This window comes from Peromyscus eremicus, chromosome 19, assembly GCF_949786415.1.
Source record: "Peromyscus eremicus chromosome 19, PerEre_H2_v1, whole genome shotgun sequence".
Taxonomy (NCBI): Eukaryota; Metazoa; Chordata; class Mammalia; order Rodentia; family Cricetidae; genus Peromyscus; species Peromyscus eremicus.
This window is the reverse complement of record NC_081435.1, coordinates 53,314,242-53,327,838: the sequence shown is the minus strand read 5'-3', so window position 1 is coordinate 53,327,838 and position 13,597 is coordinate 53,314,242. Positions and strand designations below refer to the sequence as shown.

At 49.1% G+C, this 13,597-nt stretch overlaps 1 protein-coding gene across 2 annotated transcripts in view; it reads right to left on the bottom strand.

Annotated features, from left to right (window-relative positions):
- Znf532 (zinc finger protein 532) overlaps positions 1–12,598 on the bottom strand; it is a 113,099-nt gene extending 100,501 nt beyond the window's left edge. The window contains exons 1-4 of one of the 2 annotated variants that reach the window (XM_059246770.1): positions 12,398–12,598; positions 11,968–12,098; positions 11,518–11,568; positions 11,313–11,422 (exon numbers count right to left, since the gene is read on the bottom strand). The gene's annotated coding sequence lies outside the window, so the exon portion shown is untranslated. Of the gene's footprint in view, positions 1–11,312; positions 11,423–11,517; positions 12,099–12,397 lie in introns of both variants that reach the window. The other variant, XM_059246771.1, reaches the window with a different exon arrangement.
- Between the last annotated feature and the right edge of the window lie 999 nt (positions 12,599–13,597).

Sequence of the window (13,597 nt, the reverse complement as noted above, 5' to 3'; positions counted from 1 at the left end):
CTGGATGCTTGGTCTTGACAAGCGAAAGGAGAACTGAACGAGTACAGGTGACGCCCACTTACATTTCAAATGAGGACACAGAACCAGGCATGATGGCAGACAGCTATAATTCTAGAAAGCTGCGGCAGGAGCACTGTCACAAGTTCATGGCCAGTCTAAGGTATATGGTGAGTACCAAGCCAACCAGGGCTACATAGCAAGCTTACCTCAAAAATAAATAAGCAAATAAATGAGGCCATGGAAACAGGGCTGAACAACAGTCATATTTGGCCATGTGTATTAGAAAGAAGAAAACTTAGTTCTATCAGGACAGCAGGTGACTTCCTGGGCTCACCTCTGCCTCTGCCTTAAAAGAACTCCCTTCATTCTGTTACCTCAAAAACTGTGTCCTTGTCGTATGAGCCCTAGGCCACACAAACAGCAAACCATCAGGTCTTTCAATGTCTTCCACCATGAAGCACCCCCTCCAAGAAACTGCTGCTGCTCTCTGTCCACATGCCCACTTCCGCCACACCAGTATCCTGTCACCACCCACATGGAGGCTGTAGTCTGTGATATGGTCCTTCCTAAGACTCCCTCCCTCACCTAGTCAGTCATTGGCACTGGGGAGCCTCTCCTCTTAGCACGACTTAGGCCAATCCCTTCCGTCCCGCACTCTGATGTCACCATCCACTCTGTATCCCCACGTTCTTGCTTGTTTAAATGCACTGTGACCACCATCGATGACGTGCTTTCTGAAGTCCTCTGTGGGCTGACTCCTGGTCTTTGGCTCCTAGCTCACCCTGATTCTTGGCATACTTCAACTTGGGCTTAACTTGTTCCAGCTACATTCTGAATTTGTCCATGGTTCTGATATTCAAAATTCCTCTCCTTTCTCCAAGGCTACCCAGCCTTGTCCCCATTCCACCAAACCCCAGTCCAGTCCCATTGCAGCAAACTGCAACCCCACAGCAGCCCAACCCACCAGCCCAGAAGAGACTCCCACCATGCAAGGATCAAGCCTGTGAGCTACACTAGGAGATGGCAGGATCAGCCAACAACTAATAAATCAGTGTCAAAGCCCCAGGTTCATATTTCATCGAACTGTGGCCAAATGTCCAACACGATATAAACTGCATTATGATTTGTGTGTTAAGGCAGGCTTTTGTAGAGATGGGGTAAACTTCCTCATGGGACACTACCGTATTACTATCTCAGAGTTCATCGGGGTGCCTTCCCAAAGTAAGAAGCCACTAGTCCAGTCTCTCACAGCTCAGTCATACATCTGCCCCTTCCTACAGCTCAATCTCCTGGCTGGCTGGGACTGCGGAGTGACCTTCCCAAGAGAGCTGTCCCCAGGACTCACTGCTGACAGCCCTTTACCATGTGCTGGAAAGGAGTGTCAGTCACTTCCAAAGCTGCTGTGCGGTGGCTCTCTTATAACTCGCTCTTAGAAGTCATCAATCACTTCAATTCCTTGTCAGGTATAGAGACAAAAATGGTGACTGATTATAGACTGAATTCCCATCTCTTGCTAGATCCCAAATCACTGAGTCAACTGAACTGGCCGGCATTGCTCATGTGCGGACCTGAGCCCTGACGGCCCTAGGACACCTTATTAGACTACAGGTGCCGAAGGGCTAAAGGGGAGCTGGGCGTGGGGGCTACAGTTTCAGCACTCAGGAGGACGCGGCAGGTTGCCACAAGTTCAAGGCCAACTCAGACTAGAAGTCAGTCTCAAAAACACAAGAACAAAAAAGGGGTTGAGGATAGAGTTCAGTTCCTCGAGTGAATGCTAGGGAAGTAAGCGCAAGCCCTGGGTTCAATCAAGCAATGCAAACATTGTAACAAGATCCCTCCATGACTTGTGTATTAGTTCAAGTGTGACAAGTGATTTAGACAACTAGACAGGCACCCAGCCATGGGTGACAGACACAGACCACCATGAGCAAGCAGAGATTTTACATGCAAAAACAGGAGGAAGTGGTGCATGGGGTAGGGGAGGTTGTGCTGAATAGAGGACGACTTGACCTGGTTCAAATCTACCCATCCATCACTTAAAATTGGGCAATCTTTTTGGGGTTTGCTTTTTGTTTTTTTGTTTTGTTTTGTTTTGTTTTGTTTTTGTTTTTGTTTTTGTTTTTGTTTTGAGACAGGGTCTTACTATGTAACTCTGGCTGTCCTAGAACTCACACTGTAGACCAGGCTGGCCTCAAACTCACAAAAATGCACCTGCCTCCCAAGTGCTGGGATTAAAGGCGTTCGCCACCACACCCAGCAGAATAGTACAATCCTAGCTAGTCACTCTCCTGCTGAGTCTTCACAGGAATGGCAAGTACATCTTCCAGGACATTAGTCTAAAGCATGAAGCACACACCTAGGAACCTACAAGCCATGCTTTCGTTCCCATTCGGGAACTCACACTGAGGGGTAGCTGTGCAGACCCTGTGACCAAGAGAGATCAGGAACGAACGCAGGGGGAGAAAAGCTAGCTCCATCTAGGAAAGAGAAGACTTCTCTCACAAGGGGACACTAACACAGTCATTGTACTTACTGTCTTCCAACCAAAGGGCCACTAAACCAGCATGAATGATGGATGGCCCCAGGAGTTACATACACCACTAAAGCTATTTTGACAGATGTCCACCCAACATCCTAGACCATCCTGTCCAAAAGAAACATGAGAACCATATGTAGTTTTAAATTTCCTAATAGTAGTACTTTTGAGAGGAAAAAAAGAGAGAAGGGGTAAAATGAAACTCAACACCAGGTCGTGGGATGTGGCAGACTGTGTGCGGAATGTATGAGGGTATTTAACCAAATATTATTCGCTCACCATATAACCAATAAAAAAAATTAATGAGATAGTTCACATTTCCTTTAAGTCTTTAAACCATGTACCTCTTTCTGTCTCTTTCAAGTAATCCAGGCTATTCTTGAACTCCATATGTAACAGAGGATGACCTTGGGCCCAGTCTACTTACCTCAGCCCCTAGTGTTAGGGTTACAGGCAGGCACACCAGGCCAAATTTCCAAGTGTATCTTATATTTATGGTTCATGTGCAAACATGAACATGTAGTTGCTGTCATATAAATACATGAAGAGAATGCCAGAGGAAGACATTTGCTAAACTGGAATATTTGGTTATTAGAGACAGGGCCTCACTATGTAACCTTGGCTGGCCGGAACTCCTAGAAATCAGCCTGCCTCTCCCCGACAAACACTTGAACTAAAGGCCTGAGACCCCACACCCAGCAAAGCTGGCAAATTCTCGTGCACAAGTTTTGCTCTGTTTCAAGGTGAAACAGAAGTCCTGACCACAGTTAATGAATTAGTTGAGTTGTTCCATGAGGGAAGAGAGGTGATACCAAAGGGTTAACTCCAACTAAGAAGAAAGTCCAACCAAGCTGGGCCATGCACACCATCCCCTTGCCTATGTTTTACCCGTTCTGAACCATCTCTGAGGCAGCTGTAGCTGAAGCCCTAGGCACAAGCAGATGACACATATCCTCTGAATTTTCATCGTCAAAATTAAATGTGTACTTGCAAATGAGGTAAGATAGTACAGAAACACAAGCTTCTCCAAAATAGTACAAAACAATGGCATTGTCCTCAAATGGGAAGACCAGGGAACACAGAATCCCCGCCACAATTTGGGGAAGGACTCGGTGCATGCCTTTACCAAGCACTCTGTTGTAAGGTACACAACCACGCTCGGGGAAAGTCTGGTTTGGAGTTGGAGTAAGCAGCTCCAGATCCCACAGCTCATAAGGACGGAACACAGGTCTGTATTACAGAGAGTTACACAAATAGGACATCCCAGAGATTTTGACAAAGGCAACTAAACACTTCCATGGCTTCCCACCCAGAAGTAACCAAACATTAAGCATTACCATCCCCACTTAATCTCCTGGTCCTAGTATGTAAACATAATCAGAATTGTTAAACTTCAGCTCAGCAGAGTCCCCAGGAGGCTTAAGTTTATTACTCATGTTTTCAGGTTCATCTAACACAAATTTCAAATGTGAGCCAAATTATATAGCACCAAAATATAAAAACCTGGGATACAGTAGAAAGTCATGGTGGAAGGAGAGTCTTAGGTGAGGGTCCAGACACTGGGTTCTGGATCCCTATCTACTCTGAACTACCTGATAAGCCCACCCTCCATTTGGGTTAACTGAAAAAATGAGGCAAAAATTATAAATTACATCTGAACTATGTCCAGCCACGAGATCTGTTAAAGCAGTGAGCTTTGAATGATCCAACCTATGTAGCTTGTCAACACTCTTGTCATAGCATTCAGATCGGTATAATCTATCCCTTCGAACAGAAATCACAAAAAACAATGCCAATTACTAGCCCCAAGAATCAGCCTCCAAAATGAGTCTGTATCTCAAAAGGAAAAGGCTGAAGTTGAGCAAACACCTGTTTATCTTTAGGTCTCCAGGACTGTTCTATATGCCAGGAAGTTCTAATTGTGTAAAGGCGTAACAATCAACTTTAGTGAAAACCATACACACCGGTGTGGGGGCCGAAAGACCATCAAGCAGACAGCAGCCTTAGTGGGTAGGCATGTGACAGCTAAGAAAGCCACTGGGTGCCGGGCGGTGGTGGCGCACGCCTTTAATCCCAGCACTCGGGAGGCAGAGCCAGGCGGATCTCTATGAGTTCGAGGCCAGCCTGGGCTACCAAGTGAGTTCCAGGAAAGGCGCAAAGCTACACAGAGAAACCCTGTCTCGAAAAACCAAAAAAAAAAAAAAAAAAAAAAAAAAAAGAAAGCCACTGGGCATTTCTCTAAAATTATGTTTCTGTCTGCAAATGTCGATCAAACAGAATTTGCTCTTCCCTCTCAAATGTCCTGCCTGAAAAAGATGATTCTTTATGCTATGTTTATTTATGGTTGCATTATTCTCATCTCGCTTTCAATTTACTTTGCTTTTCTCTTATTTTCAGAGCACATAAAGACAAAAGCATCTCTCTATTCCTTCTTGCTTCCAATTTGTGCCCAGGAGAACTTCCGTCCTTCCAATGTGCTATTTCTAGAGCCAGCTCTGGTACAGAGAACATATTCTCCTCTGGGTGTGCTGAGAAGGCTCTTGGTGTATCTTCGAACTCATCACTGCAGCCTCAGGGGTCAGTCACCCACCAGGCTCTGCAGCTCAGGGAACAGGCATCCACCAGCCTCAGCAGCTCAGGGGACAGTCACCCACCAGCCTCTGCAGCTCAGAGGACAGTCACCCACCAGCCTCAGCAGCTCAGGAGACAGTCACCCACCAGCCTCAGCAGCTCAGGAGCTCTGCCTGTGGTACCTGCCATCTCTGGGGACCCTCCTTTGAGCCATCATACCCCAGTACTATCCATGTAGTAGAAAACAGGGAGCATGTCCCAAATCCTACCTCTAACACCACTCATGATCTTGGTTCCTTTAGCCAAAGTCTTTGCCTCAGTTTCCTCACTATCCAATGGGATGGCTCATCTCATTGCCTCAGCATTAGTTAAAATCATCTAAGTTTAAAACTCACAGGATAAAAGCAGGGCGTAGAGGCGCACACCTTTAATCCCAGAACTCAAGAGGCAGAGGCAGGCAGATCTCTGAGTTGGAGGCCAGAGCTACAGAGTGAGACCCTGTCTCAAAAACAAACAAACAAATAACAACAAAGACCCCACCAGATACTTGGGTGCTTGCAGATGTTAACTGTGGAAACTGTTTTGTACCTCCCTAAAAATGTTCTCTCTCCAACAGTTTCCTTAGCAGTGCTAAAGACGAAATCCAAGAGCCGCCGCGCCCCCCCCCCCCGCCCCCATACAAGCTACCCCTGAACTACACCTCAACTTTCTGAAACAGCGCATTTTAAATTCTCTTGGCTTTTAATGCCCACGCCATTATCTTAGGGAGTCCCAAACTGTTCACACCTGTCTTCTGTTACCAACTGTTCTATGCTAAGGAGAATAGTCTCCCCTTATCTGTGACTTCACTTTCCAAGGTTGCAGTTACAAAGGTCAACAAGTCTGAAAATATTAAAGCGAGAATTCCAGAAAATAAACAATTCCTGCTTTAAATAATCTTTATTACAGTATGTTATAAATGTTGCCCTGTTATTAGAAACTACTGTCAATCTCTTATTCTCATTGCTTTCAACTCACTTTACCTTTCTCGTTTTCAGAGCACATAAAGACAAAAGCATCTCTCTATTCCTTCTCGTTTCCACTTTGTGCCCAGAACTGCCTCATTTCCTCACAAGTATATATGAATAGGAAAAACCAACCACACAGAAGGTTCGGTACGCTGAGTTTTAGGCACCCACAGGTAATCTTCAAACTGGTTCCTCCACTGAGGGCTGTGATGCTGCCATCCGCCCAGTCTGACCTCTAGCCCAGTTAGCCACACCAAAAGAGCTAAGAGGCAGAGGGCCCTGTCCCAGGCAACCGTGCCCAAACCTGAACTTAACAGATCAGGGTTCTTCAGCACCACTCTTCTGCCTCTGACATGGTCACCTCAGAACAGAGAGGACCAGCTGCCAAGAAACCTACATGTCACCTCCAGGACCCTCCGTCAGCCTTCCTGTCCCATCAGGTACCACCACATGCCACTGACCCCTGCATAACTACCCCTCCACTCCGTTCTCATAAGCAATGTACCTAGCCTCCAATGTAAAGACACAGGTTTTCTCCCTAAACTGCTGCAGGTGACCCATTTGATCTCCCTGCCTCTAGCCTACAGCTTCCATTCCATTTCCAGGTATTCCCACGAGACTTCGGGGATGAAGGCTAAAACTTTCTGCTAATACTTGTGTCCAGATCACAGAAAGATCCTCATCTGTCTTGCTTGCCCTTTTCTGCCTCATGGGCATCAATACCATACACCTATCAGGCTCTCTCTGTACCTTATCACTGCTCCATTGCGTACATGCTCTTCCTGGCCAGCCTCACACATTCATGGGCTTTCCAGGTTCCACTGTGAAGCCCCCTCTTCAGGGCTTCTCCCAGACAGTAATGGTGGCTGGCCAGTCACAGTTCTGTGACAGCTCTGTGGACCACTTCCTACTCTTTCCTCAGCATTCCCAGAACACGGCAAGATGTCTGTCTGCTGCTCAAAAAACCATCAAGCCTCTGGCACCTGGTGGCAGGAACCCTCCTCACACCTGCACAGCTGACACGTCCTGGGCTCATCTCCCTCAGCACCACCGTTGCCTCTGCCTATTCTGCCTGACCCAAAGGGTGATCTGATCCTCAGCTCTCCCTCCCTCCCTCACGAACTCAAATGATTTTAACCCAAACAGAAAGAAAGAAAGAAATCTAGCACTAAGGATTAGAGACCAGCCTCAGTTACAAAATGAGTTCCAGGACAGTCTGGGCTATAAACGAGGGTGACTGTCTCAAAAAATAAAATAATAAAATGAAGGACTTGTTTTCAAATCTCTCCACTCCATCATTGCCATGACAGGGCCCAAGTCCTTTCACCTCCCTACAAGGGAGCCGTGACTTCAAATGGTAGACACTCCCGGCGTTTTTGAAGAAAACCATAGACAATCAAGATTTCAACAGAGATCTGCGGTATCACTTTCCAGAATTTCAGTTCTGTTAGTGTGTGGTGTTTCACTGCAAACAAGTGAAACTGCCAAACTCGTCTCGAGAGGAAAAACAATTGCCGGAGGAAATAAAAGGCCGTTTCACTACTTGCAGCTTTCTGTGTCCATTTTGGCTAACTCCGATTAGTTCCGGGTGACAAAGCATGTCATCCCATTAGAGCGGTCTGTTATCAGGAGCATCTCTCCAGTGTCTTCATGGCCACCAGCTCTAGTCTCTGCAAAGTCTTAACTGCAGCTGTCAAGGTCAGTTCTGTACGACACAGTGAGCTGAATTGATTCCCTTCACTTCAAATTCATACGCATGTACCAAATACTGCCAACTATTTACAACAGAATAAAATAAAAAATGCTGATACAAAAACCTGTACCCAGATACTTGCGGTTGTTTTTCCTACAATCACCTGAAACTGGAAACAATACTGTTCCTCAACCAGAGAAAGGATGAACAAACTGTGGTATATCCACACAGCAGAATAGTACTCAGCAGGAAAAAGAACCAAGAATCAATACACAATGCAATAAGGATGCACTTTGGGTGCATCCTGCCAAGTGAAGACGCCATTTGGGGGCATCCTGGGGAACTCAAACAACATGGCCAGGGAAGCAGAGAACTGCAGGGACACCGACTGTGGCTACCAGGGGCTCGGGTGGGAAGAGGTGCTCTCAGGGGCAGCAACAAGTTCAGCATGACGGGGTCATTCCGAATGGATTATGTCAACTCAGAGGTGGCTCTGCATACATGTCAAAACCTAACACACTGTACACCCAAGCAAATGTCACTGGGTGTAAATTAAACATCTTAAATCCACACCTTCATTAGTGATCATCCCTAAAACATACTTAACACCATCATACGGGCTTCTGTGCTGCTGTCTGTGAGAGCTGCTGTTTCAGTTCTGGCCGTTTGTGAAGGAAAGATCTCTAGGGGCTGAGGAAGGAGCAGCCCCAAATGTCCTTCAGATCCCTGTCACCTTGTACTACCATTCCTTTTTAAGGTTCCACATCAGGGCAACTTCTGCACCAGCTGTCCTTAGCAAGGCTGAGCTCTACCAAGGACATGGGCAAGGTTACTCAAAACCCACAGAACACAGAAGCTCAAGAAGGATTTCAAAGACAGGGGGGCAGGGACCAAATCCTAACACTGTAACTCAGCCTAGCCAAAAGTGTAAGCCAAAAAAAACACCACACACACACACACAAAAAAAAACCCACTTAAATGGGGTCTACCTCCTTCCTAGACTGTTCTTAAAAATGAGCCACAGGGCTGGGCTAAGTGTGGTGGCCCATGTCTGTAATCTCAACACTCAAGAGTCCAGGTAGAAGGCTGAAGTTTGAGGGCAGCCTGGGCTATATATCAAAACTCTGTCTCCAAGGTAGGTGAGGGTGTTAGAGAAAAGAGGAGAGGAGAGGAGGAAGGGCAGGAGGGAAGGACAGTGAGAAAGGGAGTCTATGAACAAAGAATGAAATCCTGAACCAGGTTAGTGTGAGCTGTTTAAAAAAAAAAAAAGGCAGCAACCTTGCATTGAGTGCTCCTTAACATGGAAAATATGAGTCAACATCAGGCAAGGGATGAAAACAGGCAAGTGTTCACCGCCCAGTTACACTCTCTTTCCAGTGTGCTCTCACAAACCCGCACATTCCTGCTGCAGACAGGGAAGGCCCGAAGGTCCGCCTCAGAGACCGCCTCAGGAAACAGCAAGCAGGCGCCAGCTGTAGCTCCAGTATGGGTGCCATCGTGTTCCCTCCTGGCTCTCCCAGGAATGAACATGCCCTTGCTTATTCTCCAGAACGCTCTGGGTCTCTGGGTCCCTGGGTCCCTCTCCCCCCCAGAGATGTGGGCCTGCTACCTTGTTACAGCCCAGCGTGAGATCAACACCTGAGGCCAGCTCCAATCCAAGATGAGCTCATGATTGCTGCGGAGAACCAGCTCCCCAGCCTCCAACAGCATTTGCAGCTGGAAAGACTGGCCTAAATGCAAAACAAATGCTATTTTCAGGAGAGACTTCTGGGGGGGAGGGGAAAGAACAAAGCTAAAACCACCAAGAGAGTACACCAGACCAGAACATTCCATGACATGCCGTACCTAAAAAGGGCTTTTAAAACACATTCTCAAGAAACGGTCATTGCAAGGGGCGAGCTGTGAAAGTTAAATAAAAACCCCTGCCCCTAGAAAGACAGGAATGAAGGACTAAATGATAGAATAGCTTATTGTATTAAGCTAATTAAGGCTTATCACATTAGCCATCTGAGTTTTCGTTGGCACCAGAAATGCAGGGGCCAACACAGCATGCAGTATAGATTGGAATATGCTCGACAAGCATTATTTCTACCACAATTGTCTGCAGAACTCTGGCAGTCGAAAATGAGGTAGAATTGAAAACCAATTTTAGCACAGTGATTTGCAAAGAACCTTGTTCATCGTGGAAGCTATTTGCTGGTATATCCGTCTGAGATCACATTTATCTCTATTAAATACTACATAAAATATTCCGAGCTAGCCATGCACTCTAGTCTCCCCCTTTTCTGACAGTGCTAGCACACAGGCGACTCTCTGCAGTGTCCCGTCCCCCCCCCTCCCCCGCCGCCCCTAAAAATTCCAACAATAAAAACCCCTGGATACTTAATGCCCTTCACTGCTGACAGACTGCCCGCCACTGCCAGCATACAACTTCACCAATTCTAAGATCCTTCGCATTTCTGACTAGACTAGTCTGCTGAAGCCAGAGAGGACATGATACGCACTTCAAAGAGAGAAAATGTATTTGCAATCAGGTCTCCCAGGGGCTCCTCTTGACTGCCCTTTTACCAAACCAGCAGAAAGAAAGACAGAACCAGCTCTGCTGCTGAGCTCACACTGGACCTGACTGGTGTGACTGGTTTCCTGTTTGGGGAAGTTGCAGCTCTTTGCACAAGGAACCCCCAAGGCAAAATGTTTAGTGTTCTCCTGGAAGCTCCCACAGTCTTTGTTCCTCGCTAATTTGCTGCCCTCCTCTCCTCTCCTCTCCTCTCCTCTCCAGTCTCCATTTTTTTTTTTGCCGGCCCAATTCTAACTGCAGTAAAGCATTAGACATTTTCTACCACCCACTACCGTACAGCTGCAAGCTAACAGTCATTTTTACACAGATAAAACCAGACAGACCTGGGTTCCTCCTAGTCCTTCGCTAGTATTCCACACTGAAATGTATGCCACAAATAATCCCATGGCAAACTCACTGTCGACAGCCCCCCAAATCAATAAAAGACATTCCACCACTTGACTGGAAAACCTTTCAGGTCAACACGGAGAGCATGGAAAGAGGAGAGGTGATGGATGAACAAAAGACGAATCTACCTCCAGGCTCCTCCAATCCTAAAAAGCTGGCTGGACTACTTCGATTTGATGAAGCTCTTCCTTTTTTTTTTTTACAATCGTGGGCAAAATGTGCCATGTGGACTGCTTCTATGCAAAAAACAGTGCATTCTCCACAAGGCCCAGCCGCCTACCACCCTCTAGACATGCCTTTCCAGGCCTGCGTCTTTCAGATGCCCAGGCACATGCGATTTAATGAAGGCATTCAGATGGCTCCTTGATACCAACACCATCAAAAAAGTCAGTGGGACCCGTTAAACATGGATAATGTGAAAGGTATGTGGTCTCCACTCTGAACCCCACTCATCTCCAGGGTACCAATCCACTGTCGGTCTGTGTCAGAATGGATGTGCAAATTAATATTTAAATTCATGCTAAAAATAGCATATCTCACCTTGTGAACCTTGACCTTTTGAAAAGACTTTGGACCAGTGCTCAGTTACTGTCACACGGTTGCATTCTCTGCAAATAGGAAAGGGTTAAAAGCAGCCCCAGTCAACAGGCCTACAAGGGAGAAAAAAAAAAAAAAAAGACAGCATGTATGGCTGACAGCATCACTGGAACGCATTTATGCTCGTGTCCTAGAACAATATTGTTACCTTTTGGCCTTCATAATAGTCCCAAGTATCCCCAACACCCTTTAGTAGCGTCTACAAGGAAAAGCACAAAACAGAACATAGGCTGCAAGAGAAAAAAAGGCATGCAAAGTAGCAACAAACTGCCATTACAAACCCATCAGTTCATTCTGGTTGTTTCCTTAAAAACACACGGAGAGAGAGAGAAAGAGAGAGAGACTGTTCAAACCAAGTGTCCCCACCCTAATAAGGCACATACTTTTTTTTTTCTTTAATAAGGGTCATAAATCTCAGCTCCTTGTCCATCCCTTAAGCAAAAGAAAAAAGGCAGGAAAAGCCCAACTCCTCTGAGACCCTGCAAAGCTGCACCTTTCTCCCATCATCTCTACACAGGCTCTTCTAGGGTTCCATTAGTCACGTACCAGTGCTGTGTGGGGTCTACGTGTGCGTTTACATACTGTGTTGGGATGGTACCTTCCTGCAAGGTCCTCTGCTTTTGGCTGCCATGAAGGGAGGAAGCTGCTATCCCACTGTAGTAGCTCAGTGACTGCATTGTGTTCAGGAGCTGATCTGCCTCAAACCAGTTTCAGCCGGTTCTGGTCACCCTACATAAAAAAGCTATGGCAACCCTCGTTGAGTTGCCAACAAGTCCCTGAAAATCATCAGCACAGGGTTGGGAGCTGGCTGGGGGGTGGGGGGGGTGGGGGGAGTTGCCTCTCCCTTTTAGGGCTTCCTGAGGAGGGAAAGGTCATTGTGTGTGCCCCCTCCACACGAGCACAGAACCCTGGAAATGCTCACCTCACGAGCCCCCCACCGCCTCTCGGGGCTCATCCCCCCCCTCCCCTCCACCCTGAAGCCCACCGCAGACACTGTTTACCCCCTCCTTCTCTTCTCCCCCACTTACCTCCCACAACCTGGCTCAGATCTTTGTGTACGTGTGTGTCAAGTGTGTGTTCTCTGTGTTGGTGGCTGACAAAGAGCCCCCAAGAAAAGCCATCTATGTTGTGTGTCCTCCTCACACGGGATGCGTCGGCTGCACGAGCCGGCCTGGCCTCCTAAGCAGAGTGTGGTGCTGGTTTGTTGACCAGGGCTCTTCTCTGCCTGTCACCCCCCACCCCACCCAGCCCCCTCCTCCCTTCCGTCCTTCTCCTCTCTCTCCCAGCCCTGTCACCACCACCACCACCACCACCACCACCAGCAGCAGCCCCCCCAGTCTCCTCCTCCTCCTCCTCCAACCTTCTCTTCTTTCAAGCACCTGGGGGGGTGGGGGGGGAGAAGTCCAAATCCCTTCACCTCTGGGTAGTACACTGGTGAGGTGTGGGGCGCTGGGGGACCAGTCCAGGGGCAGTAGGGAAAGAGGGGGCACCCAGGCCTTGGGGATAAAAAAAAAAAAATATCATCTGTGCACAACCAGCTCTGGCGGGGGGAGGCGAGCCCGCGCTCACGTGGCCCCCTCTGGAGCCGGTGGGGCCTAGCAACACCGGCCTGGCCTCGGGGGGCCCCCCCCTCCAGAAGCTTGGCTGGGCGCGAAGGCCGGCCGTCCCCAAGGCCAGGGTGGGACAGGCCGCCGCAGCTCAGGCCGAGGGATGGCCTGAGCCTCGCGCGCTCGCCGTGACCCGCGGGGTGGCACGCGGGGCCCGGCGCCCCCCTCTCCCGCCCACGTCCGCCCGGACCCCCGCGGCCCCCTGTCCCCAGCGCACACCCACCCCCTGGCCGGGCGGGCCTCCGCAGCGCTCAAGCCCGAGCGTCCGGGCCGCGGCTCGGGCGACCTCTGCTCCGCGCGCCGCCGCCGGCGGCTGCTGCTGCTGCTGCGCCCGCTGCCGTGCGAGCGGCGGCGGCGGCGACGACGGCGGCGGCGGCGGCTTCCATGCTACGGGCGTGTCGCGCCTCCCCGCCGCCGGGGGTCTGTGTGCGAGAGCGGGAGCCGGGCCTCGCCACCCTGGGGCTCCCCCGCCGCCGCGGCCTCGCCGTGCGCCCGGACGCCGGCCCCCGCTCCCGGGCGCGGGCTCTAGGCCGCGCGGCGGCGGCGGCGGCGGCGGCGGCGGTGGCGGTGGCTCGGCCCGGGCCACGCCGGGGCCTAGCGCTCGGGCCGCCCGGGCAGGCG